We start from the raw sequence: 14,039 nt of genomic DNA on the forward strand, positions 1-14,039 counted from the left end.
TTGCAGAGCACAGCTTTTCGAAGCGGGGTTTGAAGCATGATACTGCAACTCTCAGCTCCTGCTCAATGTTTAGCTGGGACCTGTACTTGGTCTTCAGTGCAGCAACAGCAGAGAAGCCAGTCTCACAAAGATAAGATGTTGCAAAAGGAAGAAGAATGCCCATGGCCCTCTGCCCTAAGAGTGGATACTGCCTCTCTACACTCAGCCAGAATTCACTCAGTGTCTGTGATGTGAACCTCAGTCTGAATGTGGAGTCAGACGTCATATCAATGAACTGGTCCTCCTCTGCAGAGCTGAAACCAGTTGGAGCTGGTGCATTGAAAGGATCTCTCACCCAGTCATATTGGGAACTGTTTTCAGGGAAGTACTTTTTAAAGAATCCCATCAGTGATGAAATATGCTCCTTAATATATGGAATCACTGAGGTGGCATCATAGTCAGTAGTGTCAAGAAATTCATGCAGGTTCTCGAATGAATCAGTATTTCCTTCATCAAGTCGCCTGCCCCACATTGCAAGCTTTCGAGTGAAAGAGCTGATTTTGTCTGTGACCTGAGGGAGGTGTTTATCTTTCCCTTGAAGCTGTAGATTTAGTTCATTTAGCTTTCCAAATATGTCACTCAGGTAGGCCAGTTTTGCCAGGAAGTTCTCATCACTAAATTTTTCTGTGATGTCATACTTGTGCTCCTGCTCCAAAAACATTCTTATCTGCTCTCTGAGCTCAAAAACTCGGGACAAGACTTTTCCTCGTGACAGCCACCTTGCTTCACTGTGAAACAGCACAGCTTGATGTTCAGCTCCCATCTCCTCACAGATAGCAGAGAAGACTTGTTTTTAGTGGTCTGGTCTTTATAAAATTGACTACACCTACAATGTCAGTCATAACCTTACTTAATTCAGAGGAAAGGTGCCTTGATGCCAGTGCTTCTATGTGTATAACACAGTGTGTCCACTCAGCATTAGGTGAGGCCTTCTTGATGAGTGCCCAAAGTCCTTTTCTCATCCCTGCCATGGTCTGTGCACCATCACTGCAAACACCAATGCAGTTCTCCCACTTTAGCCCATTCTCAGTCAGGAAGCAGTCCAGCATTTTGAATAGCTCTTCAGCTGTGGCTCTGTCTCTGACATATTTACAAAAAAGTAGATCCTCACACAGGGACTTTGTCATGTCAAAACGTACATAAGCGATAAACAAACAGTCTTTGTTGCTGTCAGTTGCTTCATCGAACTGTAAGGCAAAACGTTTGTCTTTGAGTTTATCTACCAGCTGTTCTTTAATATCGTTAGCAATGTCATTTATACGTCTGGCGACAGTGTCATTGGACAGAGGGATAGTTTTTATTTTTGCAGCACTTGCGTCATCCAGCTTGACAGAGACCATGTCTAATGCTGCAGGCAGTATCAGCTCCTCTGCTATGGAGTGGGGTTTTTTGCACTGAGCAATTTGGTACGCCACCTTATATGATGCTAACAGTGCTCGCTGGTTTACTGAAGTAGCATTCACAAAGCGGGACGATTGTTGACAATATTCGGCACGTTTTCGATGAAAAAACTCAAGCGGCTTATCAGCGTGATTGGGGTGTAATGTCTTTAAGTGACGCCTTAATTTATTTGGCTTCATGCTGTCCGCTGCCAACATTTTTAGACACAGTAAACATACCGGTCTTTCCTCGTCTCCCACCGTAGTCACAGTGAAGCCAAGCGCTACATTCGCTTCGTCATATTTCCTCGTCTTAGCTTTCGGGAGACTTACGTTTGTCTCATTATCTCCGTCTCTCTCCGCCTTTCTTTTCATCCCTGTTAAATATTTTTCCATGTTGTCTCTTAAGGGTTTGTTATCTGCACTTCATATCTCCTGCTCTGTGCTGTGTGCTCTTGTTCGATTAAAAAAGTTTTTAGATGTATTTTACCTTATAATCGCTGAAGACAAATGTGAAACCAGTCATATGGCATTAAACAGACACACATTAACAATTTCCGACAGTAAAGTTAATGAAAGGGACCTATTATGCAGAATTTAAATTGTACGGCCTATTAAATTGCAGGGATGGGCACTCTTGAATGTCTTAATTATAGGCTACCCCCGACTTAAAATATTTTAAATATCAGCCATTATCAGTATCGACCGTCAGTAGGCCTAATAACCACACATATTTAACTCGTGGTGGTTGCAAACTTTTTCCATTTAAGAATGGAGGCCACTGTGTTCTTGGGGACCTTCAATGCTGCAAAAAAATGTTTTACCCTTCCCCAGATCTGTGCTTCGACGCAATCCTGTCTCGGAGCTCTACGGACAATTCTTTCAACCTCATGGCTTGGTTTTTGCTCTGACATGCACTGTCAACTGTGGGACCTTAAATAGACAGGAGTGTGCCTTTCCAAATGATGTCCAATCAACTTAAGGTGGACTCTAATCAAGTTGTTGAAACATCTCAAGGATGATCAATGGAAACAGGATGCACCTGAGCTCAATTTCAAGTTTCATAGCAAAGGCTCTGAATACTTACGTACAAAAGGTATTTATGTTTAGAATTTTTTATAAATTTGCACAAATTTCGAAAAACCTGTTTTCGCTTTGTCATTATGGGGTATTGTGTGTAGATTGATGAGGACAATTTTTTATTTTGTCAATTTCAGAATAAGGCTGTAACGTAACAAAACCTGGAAAAGGTCAAGGGCTTTGGATGCTTTCCAAATGCACCATAGCCTAGTTAAATTGTTATGGAGTGGAGCGCAGACCAAGCTGTAACAGTTTGAACCCGACCCATGGCGCAGTACTTTGCCATGTCATCACACACTTCCATGCAGGCAACTGGCCTACTATTGTACACTACTCTCCCTATTATAATTCTATGTACACTAAACTTCCAACATTACCATGGGTTGAAGAACTGAATGTGGCAAACCAGCGTTTTCTTTCTTTAGTGCTTAAAAGCTCTCCAAACCAGTTTTTTATGATTCATAAATACTTTACCTAAATAATCTACAAGATCAGAGGATTTTTAAATCTACCAATTGACACTGAAACTGAGACAAATATGCATATATTTAGATGGCTAAGTCTAAATACCAAATACTGAGAAGTGCGCACTATAGGCATAAATCGCTGTCTGAATCGCCCCCAACATGAAATCAAATCAAATGTTATTTGTCACATGCACCGAATAGAACAGGTGTAGACCTTACAGTGAAATGCTTACTTACAAGCCCTTAACCAACAATGCAGTTTTAAGAAAATACCTAAATAAGTAAAAGATAAAAGTAACAAATAATTAAAGAGCAGCAGTAAAATAACAATAGCGAGGCTATATACAGGGGGCACCGGTACTGAGTCAATGTGTGGGGGCACCGGTGTCGAGGTAATTGAGGTAATATGTACATGTAGGTAGAGTTATTAAAGTGAATATGCATAGAAAATAACAGAGAGTAGCAGCAGCGTAGGAGGCGGGGGGGGGGGGCAATGCAAATAGTCTGGGTAGCAATTTCATTAGATGTTCAGGAGTGTTATGGCTTGGGGGTAGAAGCTGTTTAGAAGCATCTTGGACCTAGACTTGGTTCTCTGGTACCGCTTGCTATGCGGTAGCAGAGAGAACAGTCTATGACTAGGGTGGCTGGAGTCTTTGACAATTTTTAGGGAATTCCTCTGACACCGCCTGGTATAGAGGTACTGGGTGGCAGGAAGCTTGGCCCCGGTGATGTACTGGGCCGTACGCGCTACCCTCTATAGTGCCTTGCGGTCGGAGGCCGAGCAGTTGCCATACCAGGCAGTGATGCAACCCGTCAGGATGCTGTCGATGGTGCAGTTGTAGAACCTTTTGAGGATCTGATGACCCATGCCAAATCTTTTCAGTCTCCTGAGGGGGAATAGGTTTTGTCGTGCCCTCTTCACGACTATCTTGGTGTGCTTGGACCATGTTAGTTTGTTGGTGATGTGGACGCCAAGGAACTTGAAGTTCTCAACCTGCTCCACTACAGCCCCGTCGATGAGAATGGGGGCGTGCTCAGCCCTCCTTTTCCTGTAGTCCACAATCATCTCCTTTATCTTGATCACGTTGAGGGAGAGGTTGTTGTCCTTGCACCACATGGTCAGGTCTCTGGCCTCCTCCCTATAGGCTGTCTCATCGTTGTCGGTGATCAGGCCTACCACTGTTGTGTCATCGTTAAACTTAATGATGGTGTTGGAGTCATGCCTGGCCATGCAGTCATGAGTGAACAGGGAGTACAGGAGGAGACTGAGCACGCACTCCTTGTTGAGGATCAGTGTGGCGGACGTGTTGTTACCTACCCTTACCACCTGGGGGCGGCCCGTCTAGAACTCCAGGATCCAGTTGCATAGGGAGGTGTTTAGTCCCAGGGTCCTTAGCTTAGTGATGAGCTTTGAGGGCACCATGGTGTTGAACACTGAGCTGTAGTCAATGAATAGCATTCTCAATGAATGTGACATAACAGCTAAAGCTGTTATATAGCTATGACTGTAAAGATAGCTGATGTGGGGTGAGCTTCCGAGCACAGAGTCATCATCCAGGTGGGTGTTACACATATGAGGTGAGTTCCATTGCTTTAGGATCTGGAAAAGCTCTAATCATTGTTATGTGAAGACTCTTGAATTCAGACTGTCACTCCCTACCTGCTCCTACCTTACAAAGGCAATACAATGTATAGTGCCACACTCCCATCTAGAGGCTTTGGTAACTGAAATGTATTTGATGGATGGAGTAACAGTCAGGTTGCGTCAGTCAGCCCTAAAAGTAAACAGTGAAAGTCCACTGTGGACTTAGTTGAGCTGATACATGACTAATAGTTAGTGGAACTTGATGTGGCTCTATGATCTTCAGGTGAATCTGGACTTGTTTTCCTCTTCCTCCTCATCGCGGACATCAATAACTTCTGACATTAGTTGGTTCTGGTAATTAAATATGAATGCTGTTTGTCAAACTTGTATTTCCAAGTTTCAACAACAGATAACAGTTGGAAGTAGCAGTGAGCTGACGTTTACTTTTTATTACAATCTCCTTTTTCTTTCTTCCCAGGTGAGCCTTTTGGCCCTGTGTCTCTCCTGAACTACTGCTATGTCTAATATCAGCTGGAGTTTGGGAGGCGCAGTGACTACAGCGACCACAGCTTCCAGACCATGCTAAACTACCTATCTGAGGCCATGCTGATAGTGGGATCCCTATGGACTCAGGTTGGGCACGAGCAGTAAGACACCATCAGTAGCACACTAACAGTAGGACACTAGCAGTAGGACCTGACCAGGTAGGACCCCACCAGGTAGGACACCAGCAGGAGAACAGTAACAGTAGGACACTAGCAGTAGGACATCAACAGGTAGGACGTCAACAGGTCGGACACCAGCAGTAGGACATCAACAGGTAGGACACCAGCAGTAGGACACCAGCAGTAGGGCATCAACAGGTAGGATATCAACAGGTAGGACATCAACAGGTAGGACACCAGCAGTAGGACACCAGCAGTAGGACATCAACAGGTAGGACATCAACAGTAAGACACCAGCAGTAGGACATCAACAGGAAGGACATCAACAGTAGGACACCAGCAGTAGGACATCAACAGGTAGGACACCAGCAGTAGGACATCAACAGTAGGACACCAGCAGTAGGACATCAACAGGTAGGACACCAGCAGTAGAACATCAACAGGTAGGACATCAAAAGTAGGACACCAGCAGTAGGACATCAACAGGTAGGACACCAGCAGTAGGACATCAACAGGTAGGATATCAGCAGTAGGACATCAACAGGTAGGATACGAGCAGTAGGACATCAACAGGTAGGATACCAGCAGTAGGACATCAACAGGTAGGATACCAGCAGTAGGACATCAACAGGTAGGATACCAGCAGTAGGACATGAGTGGAAGGACACCATCAGCAGCAATGAGACATGGAGGGCATAAGCCACTATCAGTCTTCTTTGTTTTCAGGGGCAGCTCCCACTCAGGAGAGTCTATTTCTGCCCGTAAATTTTACTGACAGATTACACCTTTAATAAAGGTGGTGTTCCTCCTCAGTGAGACAAACAATCCCACTGAAGCTCCATGTTTTATCCCTGTAGCTGTACGAGGCATTCCCTGGCATGATGAAGCATCTCCCAGGACCTCACAATGCCATCTTCAGCCATTGTAAGGCCATGGAGGCTTTCATTGGGGAGGAGGTGGAGAGACACAGGCAGGACCTGGATCCCAGCGCACCGCGAGAATACATAGACACCTCATAGAGATGGAGAATGTAAGGCTGTTACTCTGATGCTATTTCCTTCCAATTATTACATTTGGGTCTTTTAGCAGACCCTCTAAAACACAGGAGGCTGCTGAGGGGAGGACGGCTCATAATAATGGCCGGAATGGAGCGAACAGAATGGCATCAAACCCACGTGTGTGATGCGCCTCATAGGCATTTAACTGACTATACAAAACATTAAGAACACCTGCTCTTTCCATGACAGACTGACCAGGTGAATCCAGGTGAAAGCTATGATCCCTTATTGATGTCACTTGTTAATCCACTTCAGGAAGGTGTTCCTAATGTTTGTTATGCTCCGTGTATGTCTCCCTCATTAAGATTTATGCTAAGGTTGACAGTTATCAGAACTGAAGCTGGTATTCTTCCACAGAGAAGGTCCTGAGAACCACTGATTGATTGATTTTGATTGATTGGTTAAGCATCAGTAGGATGGTCAGTTTTACGAGGGTATGTTTGGCAGCATGAGTGAAGGATGCTTTGTTGCGAAATAGGAAGCCAATTCTAGATTTAACTTTGGTTTGGAGATGTTTGATGTGAGTCTGGAAGGAGAGTTTACAGTCTAACCAGACACCTAGGTATTTGCAGTTGTCCACACATTCTAAGTCAGAACCGTCCAGAGTAGTGATGCTGGACGGGCGGACAGGTGCAGGCAGCGATCAGTTGAAGAGCATGCATTTAGTTTTACTTGTATTTAAGAGCAGTTGGAGGCTACGGAAGGAGAGTTGTATGGCATTGAAGCTCGTCTGGAGGGTTGTTAACACAGTGTCCAAAGAAGGGCCAGAAGTATACAGAATGGTGTCGTCTGCATAGAGGTAGATCAGAGACTCACCAGCCGCAAGAGCGACATCATTGATGTATACAGAGAAAAGAGTTGGCCCAAGAATTTAACCCTGTGGCACCCCCATAGAGACTGCCAGAGCGCTCTGTTGTGACACACAGATAAGGTCCAGGCTGAGATAGACAGTGATAGGCCTGTCCCTCCAGCCCAATATACACAGAGCCAGGATGCCCTTCCAAAGGTGTGTATGTGTTGTGTTACGTGTAGGGCAGTTTTTGGAGTTTGTTCTTACATGTGTCTGTTTTTGTATTAGTATTTATTACCAAGGCAGCAGCTACACTTCCTGGGTTCGAAACACATTAAGGCACTTAAATCACATATAAAACAAAAGATAAAACAGTACATCATATAACATTATTACACCACTACATATCTACAATACAGAATGTACAATACAAAAGGTATAATACCACCATACAACAATATTACAATGTACATGTGTGTAGAGTGTGTGTGCTAGCGCTTTTGTGTGCATGTGTGTCTGTAAATTTGTGTGTGTCTCTTCACAGTCCCCGCTGTTCCATAAGGTGTATTTTTACCTGTTTTTTAAATCTCATTCTACTGCTTGCATCAGTTACTTGATGTGGAATAGAGTTCCATGTAGTCATGGCTCTATGTAGTACTGTGTGCCTCCCATAGTCTGCTCTCACCTCTGGAGAAATGTCTTGTGGGGTAAGCATGGGTGTCCGAGTTGTGTATAAGTAGTTTAAACAGACATTCAGCTTGTCAACTCTTCTTACAAAAACAAGTAGTGATGAAGACAATCTCTCTTCCACTTTGAGCCATGAGAGATTGACATGCATATCATTAATGTTAGCTCTCTTAAGGGCCAGCCGTACTGCCCTGTCCTGAGCCAATTGTAATTTTTCTAAGTCCCTCTGTGGCACCTGACCACACGACTGAACAGTAGTCCAGGTACGACAAAACTAGGGCCACTAGGACCTGCCTTGTTGATAGTGTTGTTAAAACATCCGCCCCTTTTTTTCCCATTTTCGCCTAAAATGACATACCCAAAGTTAACTGCCTGTAGCTCAGGCCCTGAAGCAAGGATATGCATATTATTGATACCATTTCAAAGGAAACACTTTGAAGTTTGTGGAAATGTTTAAGGAATGTAGGAGAATATAACACATTAGATAATACAAAGAAAAAAAAAACTTTTTTCAATTTTTTTGTACCATCATCTTTGAAATGCAAGAGAAAGGCCATAATGTATTATTCCAGCCCAGGTGCAATTTAGATTTTGGCCTCTAGATGGCAGCAGTGTATGTGCAAAGTTTTAGACTCATCCAATGAACCATTGCATTTCTGTTCAAAATGTTGTATCAAGACTGCCCAAATGTGCCTAATTGGTTTATTAATAACTTTTCAAGTTCAAAACTGTGCACTCACCTCAAACAATAGCAAAGTATTATTTCACTGTATTCACTGTATTATTTCACTGTTGGGTAATTTTCATTGTTTGTCAATCAGTAAATGTACAATCATCACAACCTTAAGAAGTCTCTCTGGTGCAATTTTATTCTTATTCCACATTTTGTGTTACAGCCTGAATTCAAAATGTATTACATATATTCTCTCACCCATCTACACACAATATACCCTATAATGAGAAAGTTAAAGCATGTTGTTTTTAGACATTTTTGCACATTTATTGAAAATGAAATACAGAAATCTACATAATTTACATAAGTATTCACACCCCTGAGTCAATACATGTTAGAATCCCCTTTGGCAGCAATTACAGCTGTGAGTCTTTCTAGGTAAATCTCTATGAGCTTTGCATACCTGGATTGTACAGTATTTGCCCATTAGTCTTTAAAAATTCTTCAAGCTTTGTCAAGTTGGTTGTTGATCATTGCTAGACAACCATTTTCAAGTCTTGCCATAGACTTTCAAGCAGATTTAGGTCAAAACCGTAAGTGCCATTCACTGTCTTCTTGGTAAGCAACTCCAGTGTAGATTTGGCCTTGTGTTTTAGGTTATTGTTCTGCTGAAAGGTGAATTAATCTTAGTGTCTGGTAGAAACCAGACTGAACCGTTTTTTCCTCTAGGATTTTGCCTGTGCTTAGCGCCATTCTGTTTCATTTTTATCCTGAAAAACTCCCCAGTCCTAAATGATCACAAGCATACCCATACAGTGACATGAGGCAGCCACCACTATTCTTGAAAATATGGAGAATGGTTCTATTGGATTCGCCCCAAACATAAGATATTCAGGACAAAAAGTGAATTGCTTTGCCACATTCTTTGCAGTATTACTTAAGTGCCTTGATGCAAACAGTGCGCATGTTTTCTAATGTTTTAATCATGTACAGGCTTCCTTCTTTTCACTGTCAATTAGGTTAGTATTGTGGAGTAACTACAATGTGGTTGATCCATCCTCAGTTTGCTCCTATCACAGCCATTAGACTATGTAACTGTTTTAAAGTCACCATTGGCTTCATGGTGAAATCGCTGAGTGGTTTTCTCCTTCTCCGGCAACTGAGTTAGGAAGGATTCCTGTATCTTTGTAGTGACTGGGTGTATTGATACACCATCCAAAGTGTAATTAATAACTTCACAATACTCAAAGGGATATTCAACATCTGCTTTTTTATTTTAACCCATCTACCAATAGGTGCCTTTCTTTGCGAGGACTTTGTGGTTGAAACTGCTCGACTTAGGGACCTTACAGATAATTGTATGTGTGGGGTACAGAGATGAGGTAATCATTCATTGTAAATAACAATTTGTTCTTAACTGACTTGCCTAGTTAAAAGATTAAATTAAATTAAATAAAAATAAAACACTAAGTGTAGAATGACACCAATATGTTGTCTGTATCATGTACAGTTCAAGGATCATAGGGCCCTAAAGGAGGCATGTATAGGTCTAAAAGGGCCTCAAATTGTCACTTTCATCATGATTTTCTCAAAAACAAATTGTGATTCAAATGTATAAAGTAGGTCAAACATCCTTCCTCCCAATTAAGTTTCTATGTGAAGTTTGCCAGAACAATTTGAGATGACAAAAATATTTTTGGCCTATCCTGGCATGGAATCACACAGTGCAGAGACGTTACTTAGCAGCGTAATGCTAAATGAACTGCCTCTTGGCTCACATAATCTAACTATTACTGATCATTACCGTGGCTAGAGGAATGCCTTCCAAACCTCTAGCCTGCTTGGGTCTGGCCAACTGTCTGATTAAAGGTTTCTATTTTCAGAGTCGTTCCACCTCAAAAAGCACGAGAAAGAGGATTACAACACCCACTAGCTCAGATTGTTCTGAAATCGTTTCTGTAGTTAGAAACAAATAAGATATGCATTCCTGCAACATTATTTTGTTGTAAGTTCATTTGAAATTATGCTAATTGATTGCACCCATACTGGCCATTTCAATTTGTTGAATTTGTATAATATTTTATAAATATAGACATCCAATTTGGACAATGATTAAGACATGAGGATTCAAAATAAAGGGTCAAAAGCCACTCACGGATGCCCCAAACCAAGACCACCCCAACGGCCAGTATACACTGAGTGAACAAACATTCGGGAACACCTGCTCTTTCCGTGACAGACTGACAAGGTGAATCCGGGTGAAAGCTCTGATCCCTTATTGATGTCGCCTGTTAAATCCACTTCAGTGTAGATGAAGGGAGACAAGTTAAAGACGTATTTTTAAGCCTTGAGACAGATTATTTATATGTGCCATTCAGAGGGTGAATGGGCAAGACAAAAAATGTAAGTGCCTTTGAACGGGGTATGGTAGTAGGTGCCAGGCACACCGGTTTGTGTCAAGAACTGCAATGCTGCTGTATTTTTATGCTCAACCGTTTCCCAGGGGGGGGGGGAGCTATTGAAGTTGCTAGCATTTTCCACCATGAATGAATGTTAAAGCATCAGGTTTTGTCCTCACAATTCAAGCCAGTCCTCCATGAAAGCAATTCAGTTTGTCATTCCCTTAGGCTTAATCTGTGTCCAGGAAACGGCCCCTGTGTGTGTGGTTTATTCACTTCAAAAAAGGTCTGGATTAGTTGGACCATTCCTGGTGAACATTGAACAAGCAAACCATTAGGCTACAGCAGGTATAATGGTTTCAATGGTATAGTCTCTAACGGTCTAACTAATCCGGATGCATAACATAGAGATGTTTTCAAATAATTTTATTGCAAAACCTGGCTGGCATGCAATAGTTTATAATTGTGTTATTTTAATTAGGGTTTTCGCAACATTTTAGTCACTATCCCATTTCTCCATCAAATTGTTAGGCTTATTATGAGAATTGCACCATAGGGATAGCCCTCTCGGAGAGCTGTCACTTGTTGAACTATTCAAGGAGAGTTGGGTTGAACGATTAGGTTGCTAAGAGAAGGAGCAACAATGTATTTCCTGGAGGACTGGCTTGACCACAAAATGTAAAAAGGATTGGTTTTCTACACAAAATTGCAAAGGTCATGATGGGATACATTTCATAAACACAAGAGACAACAAAATGTATAAATCTGTGTGGCAGGAACAGCAGCATCTAATGGGCAAAACTGGGCACTTTCACATTAATTAATAGGAGGAAACGCCAGCGATTTCAATAGCTAATTGCTCTGAACGGGGGGGGGGGGGGGGGGGGAAATCACCAAATTCACTGAGAATACATTACATAGTATGAATATACATTACTCCAAGCCGCAGCTCCATACTACTTGTCAAATAGAGAACTGATACTATATACTGGCCACTGGGGTGTGCTTGGTGTGGGGTTTGGGGGGTCCGTGGGTGGCTTTAGACCATTTATTTGTTTGGATTCCTCACATCTTAATCATTGTTTAGAAGAGGTGTGGTACAAATCGGATGTTGGATACTATATTTATTGAATATATGAATCCTATCAATTTAAATTTCCAATTTGGGTTCAATCAATTAGCTTAATTTCAAATGATCTTACAACAAAATAATGTTTCAGGAATGCTTATCTTATCTGTTTCTAAGTACAGAAACCATTTCAGAACAATCTGAGAGGATGGCTTGCTGAAATGAAATGGAACCCACCAGGGAAACATTGAGAATGTTCCAACTAAAAGCTTAAAATCAGATAAGAGGATAGCAAGAGAGAGACAGAGAGTGAGAGGAGAGGCAAACTGAGCTATGGCTTGTTTAATCTGCCTGACAAATCAATGCACCAATGAAACTGTCATCTTCGTCTCACAGGCAACACAGACATGCCTTTGTCAATGCAAACAAGTGATGAGTGTGTGTCACCTGGGATGATGCCACTGCCTCTGGCCAAGGAGTCATCTGTGTACGAGGGACGAGGACGGGCTGTTGAACCTTGAGAATCTGAAAAAATACATACTTGAATAAGATTTAGATGCATATATGCTGTGTGCAGGTCCGGTCCTTGCTGTTCTGCCGCTCCCTGGGCGAGACCAAAAAATGCTGCCCCCACAAAACTACAATAATAGTAAGCAAAATGACGTTGAAAAGATGTCTAAAAGACGTATTTTTCAGACGTTGAAATTGAGTTTGATTTAGATTCTGAATGAAAGGAGAAAAGACGTATTTTCCTTAAGTTTGAAATACATATTTTCCTGGACGTTGAAAATATATATTTTGATAATGTTGAAAATTACGTATTTTCCGGATGTTGAAATCAGGCTCATTTCTGGTTCTCGATGAAAGTTGAAAATACGTCATTTATAGACATCTATGTTTGAGCCAAATCAAGGCTGGTCCCAACTGGACAAAATCTGAATCAAACATACAGTAGACGACTATGATTGGCTCAGATCCGCACCGGACCAAAAATCTATGTCCATGGATGTTGAAATCAAGGCCCGTCTGGACCGCACCAAATCTGAACCAAACATAGACATCTATGATTAGTTCAGATTTGGTCCAGACCAGACCAAAAACCAATGTCTGTGGATGTGGAAATCAAGGCCGGTCTGGACTGCACCAAAAAAAGAAATCCGAAAAGCATCGCCGTCGCTCCGTGCTGAATTTAAAATGTATGAATGCCCATCTACAGCATGTGGTAAGCCTACCGTTTGTAAAACAAAAAAACATACGTCCGGTCTGGACAGGACCAAAAAAACACGTTGGCTCGTGCTTACTGGGGTGTAGCCTACCATGTCAGCCCTCAACGGAATTTTATGAATGCCCATCCGTGTGGTAGGCCCACCATTTGTAAAACATGCAGTTGCATTGGCTTTCTTAGTCCTAATTCCTGTGACTGATCAATTTGGCTATTTAAGCTCTGAATATCAGCTACCCAACTTTATCATAAGTTATCAAGAGCCTTGCAATGTGTTTACACAGCGGTAAATGCAGAAGTATTTTATTTTTCGCTATGATCAGCTTGTCAAAAAATGACGGATACAAACCACTGATCATGACAATGGGGTGAAACTCCTGGACAACAGTTGTGATTGTCCATTCCATATTGTCCATTTTACTTTGACCTGTCCTGTTTTTAGGATATGTTGTTTGTTAACATGACAGCGCATTTTTTTAATTGATTGGGCGCCATTGAGGTTAGGCTATTTGATCGGAGAAAAGTGCATGATGTAAAAAGTGTCCCTCATTACATTGTCATACATTTTATCTCCAGCCTGTAGGCTACAGAAAAGGCCACATACTCTTTCTACCATATCCTAGATCTCCTACATTAGTTATGTTAGATACATTTTTTTACAGAACTTTGGTGGAGCTCCACAGCGATGCGTCTCTCCAACAGCACCTTGAAGAGGCGCGATGGGAATGGACAAGCAAAATATTTTGCGCCTCTGCCTTTGACAAAGAGGGCACTGCTTATGACAGGGCGGCATCAATGCTCACCTAAAAAAGCCATTATGCCACTGGTTGTGAGAAAATTTCATTTTTGGGGGGCAGAATTATGTGAGGTTTCATGTGTTGTTGGAGGTGCGTTTTGGTCAGTTTAGCTCAGAAAATACCGCCCTC

The sequence above is a fragment of the Salmo trutta genome, chromosome 27 (genome assembly GCF_901001165.1).
Source record: "Salmo trutta chromosome 27, fSalTru1.1, whole genome shotgun sequence".
Taxonomy (NCBI): domain Eukaryota; kingdom Metazoa; phylum Chordata; class Actinopteri; order Salmoniformes; family Salmonidae; genus Salmo; species Salmo trutta.